The sequence below is a fragment of the Ranitomeya imitator genome, chromosome 1 (assembly GCF_032444005.1).
Source record: "Ranitomeya imitator isolate aRanImi1 chromosome 1, aRanImi1.pri, whole genome shotgun sequence".
In the NCBI taxonomy this organism is placed as follows: Eukaryota; Metazoa; Chordata; class Amphibia; order Anura; family Dendrobatidae; genus Ranitomeya; species Ranitomeya imitator.
In genome coordinates this window covers 463,464,268-463,482,802 of record NC_091282.1, presented here as the reverse complement: position 1 = coordinate 463,482,802, position 18,535 = coordinate 463,464,268, and the positions used below count along the sequence as shown (strand labels likewise).

The 18,535-nt window shown below is 44.0% G+C and overlaps 2 long non-coding RNA genes across 2 annotated transcripts; one reads left to right on the top strand and one right to left on the bottom strand.

Annotated features, from left to right (window-relative positions):
* Positions 1–6,374: 6,374 nt before the first annotated feature.
* Positions 6,375–7,099, bottom strand: LOC138657873 (uncharacterized). Its single transcript, XR_011317232.1, has 2 exons — positions 6,970–7,099; positions 6,375–6,877 (listed from the first exon to the last, which is right to left on the bottom strand). It is a non-coding gene; the product is annotated as an uncharacterized lncRNA (long non-coding RNA).
* Positions 7,100–14,927: 7,828 nt separating this feature from the next.
* LOC138657872 (uncharacterized) lies at positions 14,928–15,560 on the top strand. Its single transcript, XR_011317231.1, has 2 exons — positions 14,928–14,965; positions 15,058–15,560. It is a non-coding gene; the product is annotated as an uncharacterized lncRNA (long non-coding RNA).
* The last annotated feature ends 2,975 nt before the right edge of the window (positions 15,561–18,535 follow it).

The following is an 18,535-nucleotide window of genomic DNA, read 5'->3' as shown; positions in this document are numbered from 1 at the left end:
ACACGTGGTTATATTTGTGTATGTTATGGTTATGGATCTGGTTGCAGGGCTGGCAAAGCAGCCATGCTGTCTGTCTCTGGAGGTGACTGACCTCCACTCTGAGGTTCTGCAACAGCAACAGCAGCTCTAAGTTGCTAATGTTGGGGTCTCTGAAGGTAGGCCGGTCCAACTGGAACCCAAGGTTGCCCTCTCAGACAGGATTTCCAGAGGGAGAGACAAATTTTTGGTTTGGAAGGAGGAGCAACAAGTTGGTATTGTGATCTCTCTTCTACAAGGAGATCCCCAATCCTGGGCTTTCTCTTTGCCACAGGTTTGGTTTTGTCTCCAATCGGTGGAGGAATTTTTTTTGGGCTCCAGCCTTTATCTATGATGACCCTGACCAAGTCACCTTGTCTGAGTCGAGGTTGCGTCACCTTCAGCAAGGGAATCATTCAGTGGAGACATATAGCTCAAAATTAAGCAGATGGGCAACTAATACTAAATGGAATGACCTGGCTCTCAGAACCCAATTTCTTCAGGGCCTTACTGAAAGCTTGAAGGATGCTTTGGCAGTGTATGAAACCCTTGAGTACTTGGAGGCTGCTATGTCATTGGCTATTCACATCGATAGACGCCTTTGGGTTTGGTGGATAAGACCACCATCTCAGGAGCCTCTTTTTTTGGGTATTGCCAATTTGTAAGGGGAGCGGTCTAGCGGAGAACAAGTTCTGAGAAGTTGGAGAAGCTCATGCAGTTAGGAGGTGACTCTGCATCGTAAATTTCCCTGGTGATTCGCAAAAAGAAGGGAGTGTGTTTTTTTGGTGGAAAAAAGGGACATTTTATTGGGAACAACCAAGCAAAAAATAGAATCGGAGCATATAACTAGTGACAACCAAAAAAGACAAAAAATGCCCCTAAAATATAACTTTTATTATTTAAGGTAAAAATGGCCTAATAGAGTCAGGAGACAGTATTACTTAACAATATAACTTAATAATAAAAAGTATAGAGATATCTAGGTGAGGGGGTGCTCTCTCCTTAACTCACCCTACCTTACCGCGGAGGTTGGCACCCTAAAGTCGACATGGCGCCCCCACTCGACGACGGCTCTCCCTTGAGACCCTAATGGGGACTACGAAAGAAAACACCACCACCAACAATAATTAAAGTGCTAATGTGCTAAAGTGCTTAAATAACACCTGCAAGGTATATATCCGTGTTTGTCATATACCAAATAATTGTTTCAGGATTCTTTTAGTGTGAATCCTAATGCCTGGTAACTCGGGTGCAAGCTGTGAGCAGAGATATCGATAAAGTTCTACTCTATATCTGATGTTTAAGATATAAGTTCATACATCAAGGCTGATGCGTCTTATCCCATAGATATTTCAAAAGAAAAAAATACACGATGCAGAGTGGTAGTATTGTTGCCAATTACATTAGCATGTGGTATTCACAGACATAGATAAATGCCAATATATTCACGCCATATATAGGGGAACTGTCCCGTTCAAAAATATTAAGGATATATACTCGAACTCCCCAATCTCGTAGGCAACGATAACCACAATAATAGAAGCTGCTCACAGATGCTCAATAGAAAGTAACAATACATGCCTAGTTACATAGCACATTGCAGGATTTGGATGATCCATAGTTAAAGGGAAGGTGCCATCAAAAAAAAAAAATTTTTCAGAAATTGTAAAAATGTAAAGAATTAATGATTACATTTTCTTAAAAAATATTATCATTTGTTTATAATTTAGTAAAATATGAAAAATAATTTGAAAAGTTTTGGAATTTCCACTTTTAAACACTAGGGGGAGCAGCTGCTGAAATTTCAGAAAAACCTAGTGTACAACTAGCTCTCATTACAGCACTGCAGTAATTATGGGCGGAGTCTGCTGACATGTGTGATGTCTCCTCTCCTCCCCTTCTGGGTGTTTGCTAAGGGATTAGAGAGGATGATATTCAGGAACCCAGTGAGCAGCCATTTTGTTGGTGACTGCAGAGTATGGCTGCCGTCACACTAGCAGTATTTGGTCAGTATTTTACCTCAGTATTTGTAAGCCAAAACCAGGAGTGGAACAATTAGAGGAAAAGTATAATAGAAACATATGCACCACTTCTGCATTTATCACCCACTCCTGGTTTTAGCTACAAATACTGAGGTAAAATACTGACCAAATACTGAGCGTGGACGGCAGCCTTAGGCTACTTTCACACTAGCGTTGTTGGCTGTACGTTGCAATGCGTCGTTCAGGAGAAAAAACACATCCTGCAAAGTTGTCTGCAGGACGCGTTTTTTCCCCATAGACTAACATTATCGACGTATTGCCACACGTTGCAACTGTCGTGCGACGGTTGCGTCATGTTTTGGTGGACCGCCGCCACAAAAAAAGTTACATGTAACGTTTGTTTGTGCGTCGAGTCCGCCATTTTCTACCGCGCATGCACGGCAGAAACTCCGCCCCATCCTCCCCAGACCTTACAATGGGGCAGCGGAAGCGTCGTAAGACTGCTTCTGCTGCCCACGTCGGACATTTCTTTCACAGCATACGTCGGTACATCGGCCCGACACACTGCGACGGGCCCGTACCGACGCTAGTGTGAAAGCAGCCTTATACTGACAAGTAGACGGTTACCGAGGATGGCAGGCAGCAAGGATTCTGGGAGATATGTGGTGGAGGGGGCAGGGTGACAGCAGCACAGAGTATTTCAGGAGAGCAGTGTGCTGGTCTATAGGGGCCCCCTGTTTGGTGCACGGAGCAGCCAGGGATTGTACATAGAGCGCTGTCTTTTATACACATGGATGGACCGTCTGCTTCACAGAAATCCAGGAAACATTTCTGCGGATTGATGGCCTGGTCTGATCCAGACTTTGCATACAGACCCCATTCCCCTCCTCAGATCCTGTCTTCCCCATCCTGTCCTGGCAATATGTGAAAGCGAGGTGACAGGCGCAGTCGGGGTGACGCTGGGAAGGAAATGTAGCCATATAGTAACGATAAAAATGAGACCCCTCTCTTCAGCTGCCTCACCAGCCTTCCCCTGACTACACCTAACTGGAGGTCATGCTGCCCCCTCTATTACCCCAGACCCGCGTGCAGGTGCTCAGCCAGAACCACCATAGAATGGGTCCGCTTTCTGAAGATAATACTGCCATAGTGTTCTCACATAATAGCACCATATAGATCACACATAATACCACCAGTGTTCTCACATACCGCCATATAGATCACACATAATACCACCAGTGTTCTCATATACCGCCATATAGATCACACATAATACTGCCAGTGTTCTCACATAATACCGCCATATAGATCACACATAATACTGCCATAGTGTTCTCACATAATACCGCCATATAGATCACACAATACCACCAGTGTTCTCACATACCGCCATATAGATCACACATAATACCACCAGTGTTCACATACCGCCATATAGATCATACATAAAATACTGCCAGTGTTTTCACAATACCGCCATATAGATCACACACAATACCACCATATAATTCTCACAATACTGATCAAGCATAATACCACCATACAAATCACATAATACCATCATATAGATCTCACGTAATGCCATAATACAGCATGACGCCCGCAGCTCCTGTTATCGCACGCATTGAGTTGTGTGTGCAATGGGGAAAGATATGCAGGGGGGAGAGGAGTGCATAGGAGAGGATTAGATACACGGTTCACCAGACAGTATCACACAAGAGAGGATTAGATACACGGCTCAGCAAAATATCACACAGTATAGGATTAGATACACGGCTCAGCAGACAGTATCACACAGGAGAGGATTAGATACACGGCTCAGCACAGTATAGTGAGAGATGCACGGTCTGATGTCCTGTGAGGAGCTGCAGTGAGAGGTCGTGCAGCACAGAGCCTCCCCCATCCCCCTCTGTTACCTCTCTGCAGCTCCTGATAGAGGACATCAGACGGCAGCACTCCTTCACCCTCTCTAGGGATTACAGCCACACACCAGGCAGCAGAGGACAGGAAACGGCCGCTGACAGTGTGAGGGTAGACAGATGGAGCTGCCCCTCCAACAGCACAGGTACACTCCACTGTAGGCTGAAGCAAGATGGCGCCGATCTCCTGCCTCTGCTGTGATGTGGAGACAGCCCAGGGGGCGTGGCCTCATCACAGCACAATGATAGCTATGGGGTCGCCTCCCGACCGCAGCCTCCTATGTCCAGGGCTGCCGTATTTTGCACAGTGTAAGGCCGGCCTCACACTAGCGAGTTTTACAGACGTAAGAGCGCAGAAACTACGTCCGTAAAACTCGCATAAAATACGGCACAATTATTCTTTATGCCCCTGCTCCTATCTGCCGTATTTTCCTGATCAGTATTATACGTCTTTCTACGGCCGTAGAAAATCGCAGCATGCTGCGTTTGTCACCGTATTGCGCAAATAAAACGTCAATGAAAGTCTATGGAAGCCCCAAAAATACGGATTACACACGGACCAGCAGTGTAACTTGCGGGAAATACGCAGCGGTGTTAGAGAGAAAAGCCGGTAATTCAGTGCGGTGTACAGTAAAATCACACTGACAGCTTACAGTAGAATAGGTAGAATAAATGTGTACACATAGAATAGGTATACAGTGGGGCAAAAAAGTATTTAGTCAGTCAGCAATAGTGCAAGTTCCACCACTTAAAAAGATGAGAGGCGTCTGTAATTTACATCATAGGTAGACCTCAACTATGGGAGACAAACTGAGGAAAAAAAAATCCAGAAAATCACATTGTCTGTTTTTTTATCATTTTTTTTGCATATTATGGTGGAAAATAAGTATTTGGTCAGAAACAAACAATCAAGATTTCTGGCTCTCACAGACCTGTAACAACTTCTTTAAGAGTCTCCTCTTTCCTCCACTCATTACCTGTAGTAATGGCACCTGTTTAAACTTGTTATCAGTATAAAAAGACACCTGTGCACACCCTCAAACAGTCTGACTCCAAACTCCACTATGGTGAAGACCAAAGAGCTGTCAAAGGACACCAGAAACAAAATTGTAGCCCTGCACCAGGCTGGGAAGACTGAATCTGCAATAGCCAACCAGCTTGGAGTGAAGAAATCAACAGTGGGAGCAACAATTAGAAAATGGAAGACATACAAGACCACTGATAATCTCCCTCGATCTGGGGCTCCATGCAAAATCCCACCCCGTGGGGTCAGAATGATCACAAGAACGGTGAGCAAAAATCCCAGAACCACGCGGGGGGACCTAGTGAATGAACTGCAGAGAGCTGGGACCAATGTAACAAGGCCTACCATAAGTAACACACTGCGCCACCATGGACTCAGATCCTGCAGTGCCAGACGTGTCCCACTGCTTAAGCCAGTACATGTCCGGGCCCGTCTGAAGTTTGCTAGAGAGCATTTGGATGATTCAGAGGAGTTTTGGGAGAATGTCCTATGGTCTGATGAAACCAAACTGGAACTGTTTGGTAGAAACACAACTTGTCATGTTTGGAGGAAAAAGAATACTGAGTTGCATCCATCAAACACCATACCTACTGTAAAGCATGGTGGTGGAAACATCATGCTTTGGGGCTGTTTCTCTGTAAAGGGGCCAGGACGACTGATCCGGGTACATGAAAGAATGAATGGGGCCATGTATCGTGAGATTTTGAGTGCAAACCTCCTTCCATCAGCAAGGGCATTGAAGATGAAACGTGGCTGGGTCTTTCAACATGACAATGATCCAAAGCACACCGCCAGGGCAACGAAGGAGTGGCTTCGTAAGAAGCATTTCAAGGTCCTGGAGTGGCCTAGCCAGTCTCCAGATCTCAACCCTATAGAAATCCTTTGGAGGGAGTTGAAAGTCCGTGTTGCCAAGCGAAAAGCCAAAAACATCACTGCTCTAGAGGAGATCTGCATGGAGGAATGGGCCAACATACCAACAACAGTGTGTGGCAACCTTGTGAAGACTTACAGAAAACGTTTGACCTCTGTCATTGCAAACAAAGGATATATTACAAAGTATTGAGATGAAATTTTGTTTCTGACCAAATACTTATTTTCCACCATAATATGCAAATAAAATGTTAAAAAAACAGACAATGTGATTTTCTGGATTTTTTTTCTCAGTTTGTCTCCCATAGTTGAGGTCTACCTATGATGTAAATTACAGACGCCTCTCATCTTTTTAAGTGGTGGAACTTGCACTATTGCTGACTGACTAAATACTTTTTTGCCCCACTGTATATATATATATGTCATTGAGACACATATATGTATATATATTAATATATTAAGAAAAAAGGAGCGCACTCAGCTATCTTAGGTTGGTGCTGGCTGTACTTGGGAAAAACCCAACAACAAGTCCAATATAGAAAAATCAGCCGCACTCTTATGGTATATCTTTGCAAAAATGTGATGTATTTATTCACATGTGTTGAGACAAAATTTTCATATATATACACACACAGCAGGGAGTATAAACGAAGTAGTAACGTTTCGACCCTGCCTCGGGTCTTTCTCAAACTGTAATCAAACACAAATAACAATTAGTGTTATATACATATGGGGTGCTTTACATAAAGACAAAACCAGATGAACATAATCATTATTTACAGAAAACTATATACAATAAGGATCCCATCTGAAAAGTATCTGTATGAGATAGCGCTGTCAAAATAGATAACCTAAACAAGGTCCATTAGGGGTGCTGTCGCTAACATAAAGTTCTATTGTAGAGACTGGAAACAAGGTCCAGTCTGACCAGTGAAGCTGACAAAATAGGTACAAAATTAGGTACAAAATTAAGTAACGTTATACCCAGTGGTGGACATGATATGGAGAAGCACTGACCTGCGTTTTCTAGATAGTGTGAAAAATAAGAAGTGTGGTCCCTTTAAGGGCTGCAAATAAAGAGGAGAGAGGGTTCCTTGTGAGAAGATACAAGATTAAAAGTAGTGGGGTCCTGGTAGAAAAAAACAGATGAGTCACCAACCTCCTATTGTTGTGGTGTCAGGTCGGGCGTGTGTGTCTGCATGGGAAATAGTGCCTCTATTTATAGCACCTATTCAAACTGAGGCTGCAGCTCCCAAAGGGAGGTGTGAAACGCTGTATGTGAGCCCTTAATGAATAGTGCCAGCACACTGGGGAATGAGAGAGAGGCTTGGAGTCTCTGTAATGTGCTGTGCAGTTGCTAGGTATCTCAAGGGAGGTGTGGAACACTCCTTGCCTGTCATCTGGGAGGAGGTGTGGCGAATGGGGGGAGAAAAGAGAGGAGTGGAAAGGGTATAAGATGCAAGAGTGTCTTTTGTAAAAGAAGCATATCAGAATAATGGGGAGAAAGCGTAGAACAATTAGTAAAACTGCAGGGAGCCAACTTGAGCCATTTCCATGTGGGGTCTACGCAACGTGAGTAGCTTCAATCCACCAAGGAGCTATCACGCCACAGAGGCATACATCGATCTTATACAGAAGGACATTAATCTGGTAATGGAACAACATAGCAAAGGGGCCTTCCCAACCCATAACAACATGTCTGTCATAGAGAAACAAGCAGTGAGGTCACTTAAAAACAATAAACACATAACCATTAAACCGGCAGACAAGGGAGGGGCCATAGTGATTATGAATCAAGTGGACTACATCAGGGAAATAAGGAACCAATTATCTGACACACAGACGTATAAACAGATCACTCGAGACCCCACTAGTGACATCAAAAGGAAAATAGAATTAACATTAGACAAATATTTGACCTCCAATACTATAGACCACAAGACATCCACTTTTCTAATAAATCAACACCCCATAACCCCAGTTTTTTATGTATTACCAAAAATACACAAATCTCTCAATAACCCCCCTGGCAGGCCTATAGTTGCATCTACAGATTCCATTTTATCCCCACTATCCATCCTATTAGAAAAAATCCTCACTCCTCTCACAAACAAACCAGATCCTTCATTTTAGACACTAGTCACTTTCTGGAAATCATCAGAGGATTTTCTAACCTTCCATCAGACTGTATCCTAGCTACCTTTGATGTTAAAAGCTTATATACATCTATCCAACATCCCTTGGGTCTCCAAGCAGTACAAGATCTCCTCAAAACGTCAGATTTATCCCAAAACTCCCAACAATTTTGCCTTGATTTATTAACAATTGTCCTGTACAACAACTTTTTTCTTTTCGGCGACCAATATTTTTTACAGATCTGCGGGACCGCCATGGGCTCGAACGTGGCGCCGGCATATGCAAATACATACATGGATGCATTTGAATGCACTTTCATCTATACAAATGAGCTCTTCAGAACTCACGCTAAAAGTTGGATTAGGTTTATTGATGACATTTTTTGTTTATGGGAAGGCACCCCTGAGAGCCTACTTTCGTTTCATAATTTCCTCAACTCAGTAAGACCTGAACTCCAGTTCACCCTTACCTGGGATTTGACAAAAATCTCATTTCTGGACACGATGGTTACTAAAAACAATAGGGGTACACTGGAGTCTGATATCTTTACCAAACCCACGGATTCAAATAACCTTCTGTTGTACACTAGTTGTCACCCAAGATCCACTAAAAACAGTCTACCACGCTCCCAGTTTCAAAGGGTTAAGAGGATCGTGTCTGATGAGAATTTACTTGAAATTCGTCTTAAAGAAATGTCAGAGAAATTCCTGGATAGGAATTATCCAAAACAACTCCTTAATACGGAAAAACAGAGAGTCCTAGGTTCAGTATCCACCCGTAATCCATCCATCAAACCTGAACGTATTCCGTTTGTTCATACTCATCACCCGATAATGCCTAAACTATATAATATCATTAACAGACACTGGCCACTTCTCCACAGGTCATACCCTGGCATTGAAGCTTTCAAAAACCCAGCACTGATGTGCAAAAGAAAACCACCCAATCTTAGGAATCAGTGGGTAAGGGCCGACATTGGTAGCTTGACGAAACAGCCCAAACAGAGATTCATTGGCTCTAAACGGGTAGGGACATACCCATGTCTAAGTTGTGCATGTTGCTCTAATGTCATTAAAGGCGAGGATATTGTCCACCCCCATTCCGGTAAGCGATACAAGGTGAAGGATTTTTTCACATGCGAATCGAATTTTGTGGTATATGTGGTTAAATGTCCCTGCGGTTTAGTTTACGTAGGTGAAACGACACAACACATCCGTGACCGCATATCGAACCATAAATCCACAATTAGGTGCAAAAAGACATGGTTACCCATACCGGATCACTTCATAACAGCCAAACACTCCATTTCACAACTAAGATTCCAAGTTGTGGAACAGGTAGAAAGACCCAGGAGGGGCGGCAATCACGTCAAGCTACTTAAAGAGAGGGAGGCCTACTGGATACACACACTACAAACCCTCACACCAAAGGGCCTCAACAGGGAATTGGATCTCGTGACTTAGGACCCCTGGTTGAACTGCTGAGTCAGTCATATTTTGCTATAATATTATTTCCGTGCAAACATGTTGTCTATATGTATAATTGTACATGTGTTATAACTTAGTGGTGGATGTGATTATTATTTGTTTCTTCAGATCTAACCTTGTATTAATTCTTATAGATGCACTGAGCCAACTATCTATTTCTTACACCTGCCATGGGTAAGTTACAAAGTCTCCCGGTTTTATTATTTTTTATTTTTTCTTTTTATTTTTTTCTTTTTATTTTTTCTTTATTTTTATTTTTCTTTATTTTTATTTTTACGTCTAGTTTCATTTCATTTCATTTTCATTTTTTTTTTTTTTTCCAATTCGACATTTTTTTTCCAATTCGACATTTATTTCTGGCTCAAGTTGGCTCCCTGCAGTTTTACTAATTGTTCTACGCTTTCTCCCCATTATTCTTACTGATATGCTTCTTTTACAAAAGACACTCTTGCATCTTATACCCTTTCCACTCCTCTCTTTTCTCCCCCCATTCGCCACACCTCCTCCCAGATGACAGGCAGGGAGTGTTCCACACCTCCCTTGAGATACCTAGCAACTGCACAGCACATTACAGAGACTCCAAGCCTCTCTCTCATTCCCCAGTGTGCTGGCACTATTCATTAACCCCTTTACCCCCAAGGGTGGTTTGCACGTTAATGACCAGGCCAATTTTTACAATTCTGACCACTGTCCCTTTATGAGGTTATAACTCCGAAACGCTTCAACGGATCCTGGTGATTCTGACATTGTTTTCTCGTGACATATTGTACTTCATGATAGTGGTAAAATTTCTTTGATAGTACCTGCGTTTATTTGTGAAAAAAACGGAAATTTGGCGAAAATTTTGAAAATTTCGCAATTTTCAAACTTTGAATTTTTATGCAATTAAATCAGAGAGATATGTCACACAAAATACTTAATAAGTAACATTTCCCACATGTCTCCTTTACATCAGCATAATTTTGGAACCAATTTTTTTTTTTGTTAGGGAGTTATAAGGGTTAAAAGTTGACCAGCAATTTCTCATTTTTACAACACCATTTTTTTTTAGGGACCACGTCTCATTTGAATTCATTTTGAGGGGTCTATATGATAGAAAATGCCCAAGTGTGACACCATTCTAAAAACTGCACCCCTCAAGGTGCTCAAAACCACATTCAAGAAGTTTATTAACCCTTCAGGTGTTTAATAGGAATTTTTGGAATGTTTAAATAAAAATGAACATTTAACTTTTTTACACAAAAAATTTACTTCAGCTCCAATTTGTTTTATTTTACCAAGGGTAACAGGAGAAATTGGACCCAAAAAGTTGTTGTACAATTTGTCCTGAGTACACTGATACCCCATATGTGGGGGTAAACCACTGTTTGGGCGCATGGGAGAGCTCGGAAGGGAAGGAGCGCTATTTGACTTTTCAATGCAAAATTGACAGGAATTGAGATGGGACGCCATGTTGCGTTTGGAGAGCCACTGATGTGCCTAAACATTGAAACCCCCCACAAGTGACACCATTTTGGAAAGTAGACCCCCTAAGGAACTTATCTGGATGTGTGGTGAGCACTTTGACCCACCAAGTGCTTCACAGAAGTTTATAATGCAGAACCGTAAAAATAAAAAATCATATTTTTTCACAAAAATTATATTTTTGCCCCCAATTTTTTATTTTTCCAAGGGTAAGAGAAGAAATTGGACCTCAAAAGTTGTTGTCCAATTTGTCCTGAGTACGCTGATACCCCATATGTGGCAGTAAACCACTGTTTGGGCGCATGGGAGAGCTCGGAAGGGAAGGAGCGCAGTTTGACTTTTCAATGCAAAATTGACAGAAATTGAGATGGGACGCCATGTTGCGTTTGGAGAGCCACTGATGTGACTAAACATTGAAACCCCCCACAAGTGACACCATTTTGGAAAGTAGACCCCCTAAGGAACTTATCTAGAGGTGTGGTGAGCACTTTGACCCACCAAGTGCTTCACAGAAGTTTATAATGCAGAACCGTAAAAATAAAAAATCATATTTTTTCACAAAAATTATATTTTTGCCCCCAATTTTTTATTTTTCCAAGGGTAAGAGAAGAAATTGGACCTCAAAAGTTGTTGTCCAATTTGTCCCGAGTACGCTGATACCCCATATGTGGCAGTAAACCACTGTTTGGGCGCATGGGAGAGCTCGGAAGGGAAGGAGCGCCGTTTGACTTTTCAATGCAAAATTGACAGGAATTGAGATGGGACGCCATGTTGCGTTTGGAGAGCCACTGATGTGCCTAAACATTGAAACCCCCCACATGTGACACCATTTTGGAAAGTAGACCCCCTAAGGAACTTATCTGGATGTGTGGTGAGCACTTTGACCCACCAAGGGCTTCACAGAAGTTTATAATGCAGAGCCATAAAAATAAAACAAAATTTTTTTCCCTCAAAAATTATTTTTTAGCCCCCAGTTTTGTATTTTCCCTAGGGTAACAGGAGAAATTGGACCCCAAAAGTTGTTGTCCAATTTGTCCTGAGTACGCTGATACCCCATATGTGGGGGGGGAACCACCGTTTGGGCGCATGGGAGGGTTCGGAAGGGAAGGAGCGCCATTTGGAATGCAGACTTAGATGGAATGGTCTGCAGGCGTCACATTGTGTTTGCAGAGCCCCTAATGTACCTAAACAGTAGAAACCCCCCACAAGTGACACCATTTTGGAAAGTAGACCCCCTAAGGAACTCATCTTGATGTGTTGTGAGAGCTTTGAACCCCCAAGTATTTCACTACAGTTTATAACGCAGAGCCATGCAAATAAAAAATATTTTTTTTTCCACAAAAATTATATTTTAGCCCCCAGTTTTGTATTTTTCCAAGGTTAGCAGGAGAAATTGGACCCTAAATGTTGTTGTCCAATTTGTCCTGAGTACGCTGATACCCGATATGTGGGGGGGAACCACCGTTTGGGCGCATGGGAGGGCTCGGAAGGGAAGGAGCATCATTTGGAGTGCAGACTTAGATGGATTGGTCTGCAGGCGTCACATTGCGTTTGCAGAGCCCCTAATGTACCTAAACAGTAGAAACCCCCCACAAGTGACCCCATATTGGAAACTAGACCCCTCAATGAACTTATCTAGATGTGTTGTGAGAACTTTGAACCCCCAAGTGTTTCACTACAGTTTATAACGCAGAGCCGTGAAAATAAAACATCTTTTTGTTTTCCCACAAAAATTATTTTTTAGCCCCCAGTTTTGTATTTTCCCAAGGGTAACAGGAGAAATTGGTCCACAAAAGTTGTTGTCCAATTTGTCCTGAGTACGCTGATACCCCATATGTTGGGGTAAACCCCTGTTTGGGCACACAGGAGAGCTCGGAAGGGAAGGAGCACTGTTTTACTTTTTCAACGCAGAATTGGCTGGAATTGAGATCGGACGCCATGTCATGTTTGGAGAGCCCCTGATGTGCCGAAACAGTGGAAACCCCCCAATTATAACTGAAACCCTAATCTAAACACACCCCTAACCCTAATTCCAACGGTAACCCTAACCACACCTCTAACCCTGACACACCCCTAACCCTAATCCCAACCCTATTCCCAACTGTAAATGTAATCTAAACCCTAACCCTAACTTTAGCCCCAACCCTAACTGTAGCCCCAACCCTAACCCTAACCCTAGCCCTAACCCTAGCCCTAACCCTAGCCCTAACCCTAGCCCTAACCCTAGCCCTAACCCTAGCCCTAACCCTAACCCTAGCCCTAACCCTAGCCCTAACCCTAACCCTAACCCTAGCCCTAACCCTAACCCTAGCCCTAACCCTAGCCCTAACCCTAGCCCTAACCCTAGCCCTAACCCTAGCCCTAACCCTAACCCTAACCCTAGCCCTAACCCTAGCCCTAGCCCTAACCCTAGCCCTAACCCTAGCCCTAACCCTAGCCCTAACCCTAGCCCTAATGGGAAAATGGAAATAAATACATTTTTTTTTATTTTTCCCTAACTAAGGGGGTGATGAAGGGGGGTTTGATTTACTTTTATAGCGAGTTTTTTAGCGGATTTTTATGATTGGCAGCCGTCACACACTGAATGACCCTTTTTATTGCAAAAAATATTTTTTGCAATACCACATTTTGAGAGCTATAATTTTTCCATATTTTGGTCCACAGAGTCATGTGAGGTCTTGTTTTTTGCGGGACGAGTTGACGTTTTTATTGAAAACATTTTTGGGCACGTGACTTTTTTTATCGCTTTTTATTCCTATTTTTGTGAGGAAGAATGACCAAAAGCCAGCTATTCATGAATTTCTATTGGGGGAGGCGTTTATACCGTTCCGCGTTTGGTAAAATTGATAAATCAGTTTTATTCTTCGGGTCAGTACGATTACAGCGATACCTCATTTATATCATTTTTTTATGGTTTGGTGCTTTTATACGATAAAAACTATTTTACAGAAAAAATAATGATTTTTGCATCGCTTTATTCTCAGGACTATAACTTTTTTATTTTTTTGCTGATGATGCTGTATGGCGGCTCTTTTTTTGCGGGACAATATGACGCTTTCAGCGGTACCATGGTTATTTATATCTGTCCTTTTGATCGCGTGTTATTCCACTTTTTGTTCGGCGGTATGATAATAAAGCGTTGTTTTTTGCCTCGTTTATTTTTTTTTTTTCTTACGGTGTTTACTGAAGGGGTTAACTAGTGGGACAGTTTTATAGGTCGGGTCGTTACGGACGCGGCGATACTAAATATGTGTACTTTTATTGTTTTTTTTTTTTATTTAGATGAAGAAATGTATTTATGGGAATAATTTTTTTTTTTTTTTTCATTATTTTGGAATATTTTTTTTTATTTTTTTTACACATTTGGAAAATTTTTTTTTAACTTTTTTACTTTGTCCCAGGGGGGTACATCACAGATCAGTGATCTGACAGTTTGCACAGCACTCTGTCAGATCACTGATCTGACATGCAGCGCTGCAGCCTTCACAGTGCCTGCTCTGAGCAGGCTCTGTGAAGCCACCTCCCTCCCTGCAGGACCCGGATCCGCGGCCATCTTGGATCCGGGGCTCGAGCAGGGAGGGAGGTGAGGAGACCCTCGCAGCAACGCGATCACATCGCGTTGCTGCGGGGGGCTCAGGGAAGCCCGCAGGGAGCCCCCTCCCTGCGCGGTGCTTCCCTGCACCGCCGGCACATCGCGATCATCTTTGATCGCGGTGTGCCAGGGGTTAATGTGCCGGGGGCGGTCCGTGACCGCTCCTGGCACATAGTGCCGGATGTCAGCTGCGACAAGCAGCTGACACCCGGCCGCGATCGGCCGCGCTCCCCCCGTGAGCGCGGCCGATCGGCTATGACGTACTATCCCGTCCAGGGTCAGATAAGCCCAGGGCACCTCGACGGGATAGTACGTCTAAGGTCACAGAGGGGTTAAGGGCTCACATACAGCGTTTCACACCTCCCTTTGGGAGCTGCAGCCTCAGTTTGAATAGGTGCTATAAATAGAGGCACTATTTCCCATGCAGACTCACATGCCCACAGAAGCAGGAAGACCTGACACCACAACAATAGGAGGTTGGTGACTCATCTGTTTTTTTCTACCAGGACCCCACTACTTTTAATCTTGTATCTTCTCACAAGGAACCCTCTCTCCTCTTTATTTGCAGCCCTTAAAGGGACCACACTTCTTATTTTTCACACTATCTAGAAAACGCAGGTCAGTGCTTCTCCATATCATGTCCACCACTGGGTATAACGTTACTTAATTTTGTACCTAATTTTGTACCTATTTTGTCAGCTTCACTGGTCAGACTGGACCTTGTTTCCAGTCTCTACAATAGAACTTTATGTTAGCGACAGCACCCCTAATGGACCTTGTTTAGGTTATCTATTTTGACAGCGCTATCTCATACAGATACTTTTCAGATGGGATCCTTATTGTATATAGTTTTCTGTAAATAATGATTATGTTCATCTGGTTTTGTCTTTATGTAAAGCACCCCATATGTATATAACACTAATTGTTATTTGTGTTTGATTACAGTTTGAGAAAGACCCGAGGCAGGGTCGAAACGTTACTACTTCGTTTATACTCCCTGCTGTGTGTGTATATATATGAAAATTTTGTCTCAACACATGTGAATAAATACATCACATTTTTGCAAAGATATACCATAAGAGTGCGGCTGATTTTTCTATATATATATTAATATTTCATCCAGCGCGAGATAGCTTTAAAGCCGGTAATTCAATTACCGGCTTTTGCTTTCTCCTTCCTAAACCCGACATGATATGAGACATGGTTTACATACAGTAAACCATCTCATATCCCCATTTTTTTTGCATATTCCACACTACTAATGTTAGTAGTGTGTCTATGCAAAATTTGGCCGTTCTAGCTAGTAAATTAAAGGGTTAATTGGCGGAAAAAATTGGCGTGGGCTCCTGCACAATTTTCTCCGCCAGAGTAGTAAAGCCAGTGACTGAGGGCAGATATTAATAGCCTGGAGAGGGTCCATGGTTATTGGCCCCCCCTGGCTAAAAACATCTACCCCCAGCCACCCCAGAACAGGCACATCTGGAAGATGCGCCTATTCTGGCACTTGGCCACTCTCTTCTCATTCCCGTGTAGCGGTGGGATATGGGGTAATGAAGGGTTAATGTCACCTTGCTATTGTAAGGTGACATTAACCCCTTCCCGACCCATGACGCCACGTAGGTGTCATGAAAGTCGGTGCCAATCCGACCCATGACGCCTATGTGGCGTCATGGAAAGATCGCGTCCCTGCAGATCCGGTGAAAGGGTTAACTCCCATTTCACCCGATCTGCAGGGACAGGGGGAGTGGTAGTTTAGCCCAGGGGGGTGGCTTCACCCCCTCGTGGCTACGATCGCTCTGATTGGCTGTTGAAAGTGAAACTGCCAATCAGAGCGATTTGTAATATTTCACCTATTATAACGGGTGAAATATTACAATCCAGCCATGGCCGATGCTGAAATATCATCGGCCATGGCTGGAAATACTAATGTGCCCCCACCCCACCCCACCGATCGCCCCCCCAGCCCTCCGATCTGGCCGGTACACTGCTCCGGCTCCCCTCCGTCCAGTGCTCCGCTCCCCCCCGTGCTTTTGTCCGCTCCCCCCGTGCTCCAATCACCCCCCTGTGCTCCAATCACCCCCCCTGCACTCCGATCCACCCCCCCTGGTGCTCCGTTCCACCCCCCCGTGCTCCATTCCAGCCCCCCGTGCTCCGTTCCACGCCCCCCGTGCTCCGTTCCACCCCTCCCGCGCTCTGATTCCCCCCCCCCCGTGCTCCGATCCCCCCCCCCCGTGGTCCCCCCCCACCCCATCATACTTACCGATCCAGCCGGGGTCCCGTCCGTCTTCTCCCTGGGCGCCGCCATCGTTCCAAAGTGCATTTTGATCACTGAGATAGATTATATCTCAGTGATCAAAATAAAAAAAATAATAAATGACCCCCCCCTTTGTCACCCCCATAGGTAGGGACAATAAAAAAATAAAGAAATTTTTTTTTCCACTAATGTTAGAATAGGGTTAGGGTTAGGGGTAGGGTTAGGGTTAGGGGTAGGGTTAGGGGTAGGGTTAGGGGTAGGGGTAGGGTTAGGGGTAGGGTTAGGGTTAGGGGTAGGGTTAGGGCTAGGGGTAGGGTTAGGGTTAGGGTTTCGGTATGTGCACACGTATTCTGGTCCTCTGCGGATTTTTCCGCTGCGGATTTGATAAATCCACAGTGCTAACCCGCTGCGGATTTATGGCGGATTTACCGCGGTTTTTCTGCGCATTTCACTGCGGTTTTACAACTGTGATTTTCTATTTGAGCAGTTGTAAAACCGCTGCGGAATCCGCACAAAGAAGTGACATGCTGCGGAATGTAAACCGCTGCGTTTCCGTGCAGTTTTTCCGCAGCATGGGCACAGCGATTTTTGTTTCCCGTAGGTTTACATTGAACTGTAAACTCATGGGAAACTGCTGCGGATCCGCAGCGTTTTCCGCAGCGTGTGCACATACCTTTAGAATTAGGCTATGTGCACACTGTGCGGATTTGGCTGCGGATTGGCCGCTGCGGATTCGCAGCAGAGTTCCATCAGGTTTACAGTACCAAGTAAACATATGAAAAACCAAATCCGCTGTGCCCATGGTGCGGAAAATACCGCGCGGAAACACTGCGTTGTATTTTCCGCAGCATGTCAATTCTTTGTGCGGATTCCGCAGCGTTTTACACCTGTTCCTCAATAGGAATCCGCAGGTGAAATCCGCACAAAAAACACTGGAAATCCGCGGAAAATCCGCAGGTAAAACGCAGTGCCTTTTACCCGCCGATTTTTCAAAAATGGTGCGGAAATATCTCACACGAATCCGCAACGTGGGCACATAGCCTTAGGGTTAGGGTTGGAATTAGGGTTGTGGTTAGGGTTGTGATTAGGGTTATGGCTACAGTTGGGGTTAGGGTTAGGGGTGTGTTGGGTTAGTGTTGGAGTTAGAATTGAGGGGTTACCACTGTTTAGGCACATCAGGGGTCTCCAAACGCAACATGGCGCCACCATTGATTCCAGCCAATCTCGTATTCAAAAAGTCAAATGGTGCTCCCTCACTTCCGAGCCCTGACGTGTGCCCAAACAGTGGTTTACCCCCACATATGGGGTACCAGCATACTCAGGACAAACTGCGCAACAATTACTGGGGTCCAATTTCTACTGTTACCCTTGTGAATCAAAAAAAATGCTTGCTAAAACATGATTTTTGAGGAAAGAAAAATGATTTTTTATTTTCACGGCTCTGCGTTGTAAACGTCTGTGAAGCACTTGGGGGTTCAAAGTGCTCACCACATATCTAGATAAGTTCCTTGGGGGGTCTAGTTTCTAAAATGGGGTCACTTGTGGGGGTTTCTACTGTTTAGGCACACCAGGGGCTCTGCAAACGCAACGTGACACCCGCAGAGCATTCCATCAAAGTCTGCATTTCAAAACGTCACTACTTCAATTCCAAGCCCCGGCATGTGCCCAAACAGTAGTTTACCCCCACATATGGGGTATCACCGTACTCAGGAGAAACTGGACAACAAATATTGGGGTCAAATTTCTCCTGTTACCCTTGGGAAAATTAAAAAATTCTGGGCTAAATAATTAT